Below are 8,726 nucleotides of genomic sequence, written 5' to 3'. Positions count from 1 at the left end.
AATACACACACATATATACATATATATATAATTAGCCGGGCATGGTGGCGCATGCCTGTGGTCCCAGCTACTCGGGAGGCTGAGGCAGGAGGATTGCTTGAGCCCAGGAGCGTGAGGTTGCTGTGAGCTAGGCTGACGCCATGGCACTCACTCTAGCCTGGGCAACAGAGTGAGAGTCTGTCTCAAAAAAAAAAAAAAAGCAGCAGGCTTCTTTCCAACTACACTGTGCTACCAATTCTTCAAAGGTGTGCCCTAGTCACGTGTCCCCACCACACTCACTCCTTTCGTTCCACCTGTATTTCCTGCTGACCCTGATAGTCACACCACAGTGACACTTAAATGTTCCTGAGTGAATGGAAGGAAAAAGAGATGTACTCAGGTAATTTACACCTAATTAAAGAATTTAAAAGGAATTCTTTTTATGGAGACTTTTTTAAAATAAAGAAATAAAAGGACAAAACATTTATCTGATACACGTTGCTTAAAATCTAACAAGAATTACAATAAAAGGAGAGCTAAGAGTAATGTATTTTCAGTATTTACCAGCTTGCTTATTTCTTCAAACAGTAACAACACTGTGTAATCTATACATGCCTTAATGTATTCTTTTTCTTGTACATTTATTGATATAAATGCATTCCTGCAAGACTTATTGCCATTAATTTGCCTTATACAATTAGAAATGTATATCTAGACTGGGCGCGGTGGCTCACGCCTGTAATCCTAGCACTCTGGGAGGCCGAGGCGGGCGGATTGCTCAAGGTCAGGAGTTCAAAACCAGCCTGAGCAAGAGCGAGACCCCGTCTCTACTATAAATAAAAAGAGGCCGGGCGTGGTGGCTCACGTTTGTAATCCTAGCACTCTGGGAGGCCGAGGTGGGCAGATTGCTCAAGGTCAGTAGTTCAAAACCAGCCTGAGCGAGACCCCATCTCTACTATAAAAAATAGAAAGAAATTAATTGGCCAACTAATATATATAGAAAAAAATGAGCGGGCGTGGTGGTGCATGCCTGTAGTCCCAGCTACTCAGGAGGCTGAGGCAGCAGGCTCGCTTGAGCCCAGGAGTTTGAGGTTGCTGTGAGCTAGGCTGACACCACGGCACTCACTCTAGCCTGGGCAACAAAGCGAGACTCTGTCTCAAAAGAAAAATAAATAAATAAAAATAAAAAGAAATAAATAAAAAGAAATTAATTGGCCAACTAATATAAATAGAAAAAAAAAATAAGCTAGGCATCGTGGCGCATGCCTGTAGTCCCAGCTAATCAGGAGGCCGAAGCAGGAGGATCGCTTGAGCCCAGGAGTCTGAGGTTGCTGTGAGCTAGGCTGACGCCATGGCACTCACTCTAGCCTGGGCAACAAAGTGAGACTCTGTCTCAAAAAAAAAAAAAAAAGAAAGAAAAGAAATGTATATCTAAAGAAAAAATAAGCCAAGTAAATAAAAAAGCGTATCTAAGTTTACAGCAAATTCTCTATAAACCTAAAAAAATCATAAAACATTACTAACATTACTAAAACATGACTAAAATAATCTTAGTGAAATGCTACTTGGAATGGAATCTCCATGTTGCTGGCACAGAGAGAGGCAGCGGTCACTCACCCAAGTGCCTCACTGTTTGGTTCTCTCCCCACCAAACTGCCTCTGTGCTCATGCTATCTGACATTATAATTTCATATTGGAGATGTGTTCCTGCTATCCACAGTGGGAACTTAAAACACTTTCCATGAAAACACCCATAAAGGATTTTTATTTATGAATGAGAGCCCATAAAACTCTGCTGAACACAATTTCAGTGAGAAAATGCGACTGAGCTCCTGGCAACGACCCTAGGAACTTTTGTAGCGTTTTGTCTGTTGAAGACAGATTGTTTCCCACTATGTTAAGTAACAAGGCCCAAGAGATGCATGCTTTGCCTATCCTCTCTCTCTCAGTCCCCTCAACATTCCTTCTCTTTGCCATCTCCCTCTCCCTCCAAAAAAAAAAAATCACTACCATTATCTTGTGAAATGATGCCAATCTCAGGGTCCTCTCTGTCGTGTGTCTCTAGGCCGCCCCCTTACCTCTGTCTAAGCTGGCAGACACACACACTGTAGGCTGGTTATAAGCTGTTCTTAGCCCAAACTTGTTATATCCTGGGACTTTAGCCAAGCAATGGATCTTCCCAAGTTCATGCAGGACTATCTGATAATTTTAAAATCTACATTTTCACATAACCATGCCAAATTCATTTATTGATATAACAATCTACTTATAAGGTTACTATATATTGGGATAATTTTCAGTTTTGTTTCAAAAGGCTATTTCATCCAGTTCTGAAAAATATTTCCGTATCTTTTGAGAAGAAAAATCTTCCCAGTCCCTTTCCAAACTAAGGACCATACTTGGTTATGAGAGTGTGAGAGTGCTGAAACCCACAGACTGAGCAGCCTCTGCTGGAGGCAATGGGAGATTCTGAAGCCAGAGGAGCAGCCAAAGCTTTAAACCATGCAGAAGTGCCAAAATACAAAACATGGACTCTGAAAGGCTGCCAGACCCAGGAGCAGGTGTCAGAAAGAGGAAAGGAAACACGAATGAAGCAGCAATAGATAGGATGTGGGCTGGGGAACTCACAGGTGATTTCCTAGAAAGACTAATCTGTTAGGATTTGCAGCTTACTTTTATGGACCAGCCAGGGCATGGTCACAGATGGCTCAGCCCATTTAAAGTGCCAGTGGAAATTAGAACATTACTAAAGTTGGAAGTATTTCTCATCACCACCGTGTTGGTCCATACTCATCCCAGCGTTATTGGTAAATGGAGTTCAGTTGGCATCGAGTGTTGCTGATCACTTTTTATACCATATATAATGGTTCCTGATTTCAGGTTAGCAAATTTTGGCATGAGTAATGAAGGAGATAGTCATGTTGGGTCAGGAATATCAAAAGCCAGAAATAGAATAGCTGGCAGTGAATTCCAGGGTAATAATGGCTTTTATGAGTCTTCGTAGTTCCTTAGAGCACAGTTCTTTTTGACAAAGTCAGATTCCACTAATATGCCTGGGAGCACCTATGGCATCTCCCACTGGTTGGTCTTCTCTGATGTCTGGCACTGGTCAATATTTAAATTTCTCACTGGCATGCCAGTGAGAAGGCATCTTTCATGTCTGTTTGAGTGGCCTGTGGTGTTTCTCAAGTTAACCAGTTGTTGGGGTGGGTTGGCTTGATGGGAGAGAAATAACAAATAACAGGGATGAGTTGCTATGAAACTGTTCTGGGTGAAAAGGTATAGTGAAGAGTCAAAGGCAAGTTCTTCAGAGACTAGCTAGGTGAGTTGATAGCGCTGTTTGCAAGGTCTCAGCAGCAGAAGTCTTCTCTTGAACCCCAGGTGCTGCATTTCAACCGATTGCTGATTTTTTTTTTTTTTTTTTTGAGACAGAGTCTCACTTTATTGCCCAGGCTAGAGTGAGTGCTGTGGCGTCAGCCTAGCTCACAGCAACCTCAAACTCCTGGGCTCAAGCAATCCTCCTGCCTCAGCCTCCCGAGTAGCTGGGACTACAGGCATGCGCCACCATGCCCAGCTAATTTTTTCTCTATATATTAGTTGGCCAATTAATTTCTTTCTATTTATAGTAGAGATGGGGTCTCGCTCTTGCTCAGGCTGGTTTCGAACTCCTGACCTCGAGCAATCCACTCCCCTCAGCCTCCCAGAGTGCTAGGATTACAGGCGTGAGCCACCACGCCCGGCTGATTGCTGATCTTGAAGTGATGGGTGAACAACAACTAGACAGTACAAATCCAAAACTACAATATGTTGTGGGGAATGTTTTTTTTCTGGTATTTAATTTAATATTAATAGAGTGGCAGTAAGCTGATAAAGGAGAATAAGAGGTTCCAATTTGGTGTTGGAGTCCACCATGACCAAAATTACATGGTCATGAGAATGGGACAAGTCTATGGTACATTCTATGACAATGGCATGTGGGGGTTGACAGTGATGTGATAACCCTTTGATCAGTCTAGACTTGTATTTATTTTGCAGGCAAATGGCTTAAGGTCTAGTGGATTGCAGGTTGCTGGATTCAAAATCACTAGAAAGGTGCCCTAAAGAGGCTCTGAAGGCCCATTTTAGAATTTCAAGGGTCACCCTAGCTCACCAGTAGTATAAGGGTTGAGCTGGGGCTCTGCAGTTTGGAATCTCCTACCTGGAAGGCTCAGTAGGTCATTGCTCTTGGCCACTACAGTGTTCTTTGTTAGAGGGTCTACTGGGACTATGAGGGTTTCAATGTCCTCTAAAATTCTGGCTTTTGTGTCAGTGCATTTGATCAGTAGTTGAGCTGAACATTAAGTAGAAAATGTGGAAGTCAATCCTTTGAAAGAGGGATCATCAACTATACTTCCAGCTTTTGCTGAGCTTAAAGAGGCATTATAGCACTATAGTTGGGAGCTTGGGCTCCGTTGTCAGACATCCTAGATTTGGTTCAGGTTCTCTCTCTCACTAGCTGTTTAACCTAGGACATGCTAGTAATCCTGAATATAAATAGGGATAAAAGTAGAACCTACCTCACAGAGTTGTGGTTAGATGAGATAATGTGTGAGACATGCTTAGTGCAATGCTTACATACGGTAAATGTTTAATAAATAATGGCTATTACTATTATTCTGGTTTTACCCCAGTGGCAATAAATGACAGCAATCAGGCTGCATTCAAACAGGAGCCTGGCCCCCCCCAAACATTGCTTTCATACTTCAAAGGTAGCCCTGATGGCCAGGAGTGCCTGCTCCCAGGGTGGCTGTTCCAGGACTGAACCAGAACTTACACACGTGGTCTCCTGTGTTTGAATCCCACTGTGATAGTCCAAGCATTTGTTTCAAAGTGCACACCTGTTTGGGATCATAGCAGAACAAGAGCAGGACAGAAGAGTTTTTCCTCTTGGTGGGCAACAATTACAGCCCCAAATCATACAATCTCCTTCTTTCTTTTTTGCCTAGGTTTGACTATGTGTATGACAGAGAAGAAAATGGGAGACATATTACTAAGAGTACCTTGTGAACTCCACAATCTGTTGGACATCTGGGTTAGGAGTGGGAGTGGGAGTATCTTGCCTGCCAAAAAGCTGTTTGCCTTGGCAAGACAGATCATGGGAGCTGTTAATCTCATCTTCAGACTTTTGAAAGTACCTCTCATGGCTGGCCTGGAGGGAGCCTAAGTGTGCCTCTGCCAGATCAGGGGCTCACGGGGCTCAAACCCTGCAAATACAAGAGAATGCTCCGAACAAACCCAAGCCACTGCGGTCTTGCAGGAGCCCTTTCATCAGACATTCGAGAACAGGAGGACTGTCCAGGCCAAGTGGCGCTGCTGTATACTGGAATTACTTAAGGAACTTCTGGGAGGCTGCCTTCCATTGGTCATATTCTTAGATGCACCATTTTAGACAAGCTGCATTTCTTGAAAATCTGTACACTGCAGAGTTAATCTCGAAGGTTGGAAAGATTGGTGGACCTGTTTAGCAATCCTGAATGGGAGACTGATTGCCTTAAGGCTGCGGCAGACCTGGCTAGCATGAGCTCTCCATCTTTGCGAGGCAGAGACGCAGTCCCAGTGAATTCTAGGCACTACTTCATACCAGTATGCCTACAGAGTGTCTCGGCCTCAGCCTCGCAGAGCTAACATTTGTTTTATAGGTAAGCAGGGCTACAACAATTATATTCGTCATTTTAGAGAAACTTCTCTGCTTCACATAGGAAAATACTTGCTGGTAGATGGGACATTTATTTGGAGTCTAGAAATGGGCAGGCCTGCAAACAGAACTCTCAGCAGTCTTTGAAAGTGAAATACAAGATATAGGTTTCCTAGACCATTGACTAACCATGGTCAAATCTGTGTGACCAATTGTGTGAGGAGGACCAGATCTCTCAGGGGAGACTATCATGGTGCCCACGTGCATGGAGAAGGCATGGTGTGTGGGGAAGGTCCAGGCCCGGTGGTCTTGCCCACCAAATTTCCTAAGGTCCCTAAGTGCACTACGCATGCACTTTGAAACACTACCACTTCGGCTTCACAGGGACATAGAGCGTGTTGCCACTGAGACTGGGCGCTGGGGCACAGAGGGGTGTGACTAGGCCAGCCAGCTTCTTCTCTACTGGATAACTAGGGCAGCTTTCCAGAGACGAGGCCAGCATGGCTCTGTGTGGACGTCTGGGCAGAGTGGCTGGTCTCCCACAACGCGAGCACAGCAGCCTCGCCGTGCAGCCTGGCGGCCGGCAGCGAGCACCAGGAGCTCCTGCCTGGCTCTGCTGGGGAAACCACCTCACAGTCGCCTGGGCTGTGCAGGGTCTCAAGGACCATCCAAAACTTTCCACAAACCGCTACTTGGCAGATGGAGCTGCCCAGGCTGACTTGCAGACAGCAACAGTGCAGATGTCCTCCGTGCTGCGCACTTCTCTTTAAGACCACCTTTAGGCATTCATTGTGCCTTCCTAACCCAGCCCTGATTTGGGGGACATTTTCTTTCCCCATATTGTGTTCCATCATAGTAGAACAGTATAGCAAGGTGCCTTTCCTTCCCTTTAAGGAAGCTAGAGAGCTCACTGAAGTCTTCTCACCATCCCTGGCACATTGACAGGATGGTTTGTGAGCATGAGATACACTTTCTTTCTCTTGGGATTTTGAGACTCTGGCAGAAAAATGTAAGGATGAAAGAAATTATTGGGGTTTGTTGGGTGGTGGCACTGAGGTGACATGGTGAAGCAGTCACTGTGCCTGAGGTCACCTACAACTACTTGGTTCCTGTCTGTTTCTAGCCTTCCCTTCAATTCCCTGAGCTCCCTAACGTCCTTTCAATAAATTATCCTTTTACTTGGGTTTGCAAGAGTAGGTTTCTGTGGCATGTAACCAAACCACCTCAACTAACGTAAGTCCGTGATACTAAACGTCTCATTCCAATTGTAGTGGCAGCAGACATAGAGTCTGAGCCTTCCACCAGTGGAGCTGACATGGCAGTTGACATATTCTGAGGTACAAGGGTCTCATGTTCAGGGATAGGGGCTACTGATTTGTATGGAAATGACCACTCATTCCGGTGAAATGGAAAATTAACAAAAATTATTCTGTAACCCCACAAAAAAGCCCCCAAATTTGCTAGAGTCATCCAGGAATTTCTCTGGAAAAGAGAAAACATAGAGCTGCCCCTGCTCCAGCAACTGCATGAGCCAGCAGCTTCAGCTCTGCCTGTGAGTCGGGTCATAAACACAGCCCAGTGTGGGAAGAATTTCACGTTTTCTTTCCCCAGAGATAAAGAGTGAAATTGACCAGACTTCATCCAGTAGGCTTAGGTATATCCTAAGCAGCGTTGAAACCCATCCTTCACACTTTGGTGATGGTTACCAGCAGGTCTGGCCAGGGTGTTGCTTAAATAAAGCTGGGGGCTCAGGAGTCAGGGGATAAATCCAAAGGAATACCAAATATGTGGAGCCAAAGCAGGTGCTGAAATCTCGCCATATGTGTTTAGAAATAAAAGCAAATGCAAGCAATCCAGGAGCAGTGAGGTAGGAGGGAACCCCTGCTGAATGATTGCCTAGAACATCTGTTTGTCATCTGCAACTGATTTTTGCAGGTTAGAGTCTATCTCTGGAGCCTGGATGGATTCAGGGTCATATACAGAGCAGACAAATGAGGCAATAAAAGCAAAAAATGGATATTCTGGGTGAATCTTCAGTAACACAGGCCCCTGTGAAGGAGACTGTCTGAGCAATGGCCTGGTGGCCTTCACCATTGTCAAACAGTCTAGACATGAGTCCAGCGAGCTGGGGGCTCTGACACTGACCAGCTCTGTGACTGCTGGAAGTCTTAAACCATTCTGGGCCTGTGTTTCATCTTCTGAGATATGGGGATAACAGTATCTTCCCCACCTACTTTGTAAGGCTATTCTGAAGATCACATAAATCATAAGCATGCCCAAAATGATAAGAAATCCAAAAATGCTGTAAGAGTCCAAGGGCATCATCAGAATCCTCTCTTGTAAATTGAAAAACTAATGCTTTTTATTTGCCAGTCTTCTCTGCAGAGTTCAGTCTTCAAAAAGCACTATTTTCTTGATAGAAACCAACACTTCTCACAGACTTCTGTTAGGAAATCAACTGAAGAGGTTTCCAAACTTTTGCACAACCTATTTTTAATCCGGGAAGTGAGGCTAGCGCACTGACTCCCTATAGCTATCACTGCGACTTTTCAAGAGAAAATGCCCTTGGGTACGTTGTGGCTTTTCTAATAGCCGTTACAAAGAGAGTTTTTCAAATTGAGCCACATGATCAAATCCATGGCATGGCTATATCTGGGGTGTGTTCAGTGGATACAGCCATTTTAAACCCCAGTGCCCTGTGGATGTTACTTAGGTTTCATACTGTGAATCTGAATTCACAGTATGAATTTGAATTTTGCCTGGATTTTGGATTTAATGTTGAGAGTACCTTTCTTGTGTGGTACCTCTAAAAAGACAACATATTTAGAGTATTGTAGTTAACATATTTACTAAAAGCTTTTTTTTTTTTTTTTTTTTTTTGAGACAGAGTCTCGCTTTGATGCCCAGACTAGAGTGAGTGCCATGGCGTCAGCCTAGCTCACAGCAACCTCAAACTCCTGGGCTCAAGTGATCCTTCTGTCTCAGCCTCCCAAGTAGCTGGGACTACAGGCATGTGCCACAATGCCCGGCTAATTTTTTTCTATATATATTAGTTGGCCAATTAGTTTCTTTC

The sequence above is a fragment of the Microcebus murinus genome, chromosome 2 (assembly GCF_040939455.1).
Source record: "Microcebus murinus isolate Inina chromosome 2, M.murinus_Inina_mat1.0, whole genome shotgun sequence".
Classification (NCBI taxonomy): domain Eukaryota; kingdom Metazoa; phylum Chordata; class Mammalia; order Primates; family Cheirogaleidae; genus Microcebus; species Microcebus murinus.
The sequence above is the reverse complement of the archived record's forward strand: the minus strand, read 5'-3'. Positions refer to the sequence as shown.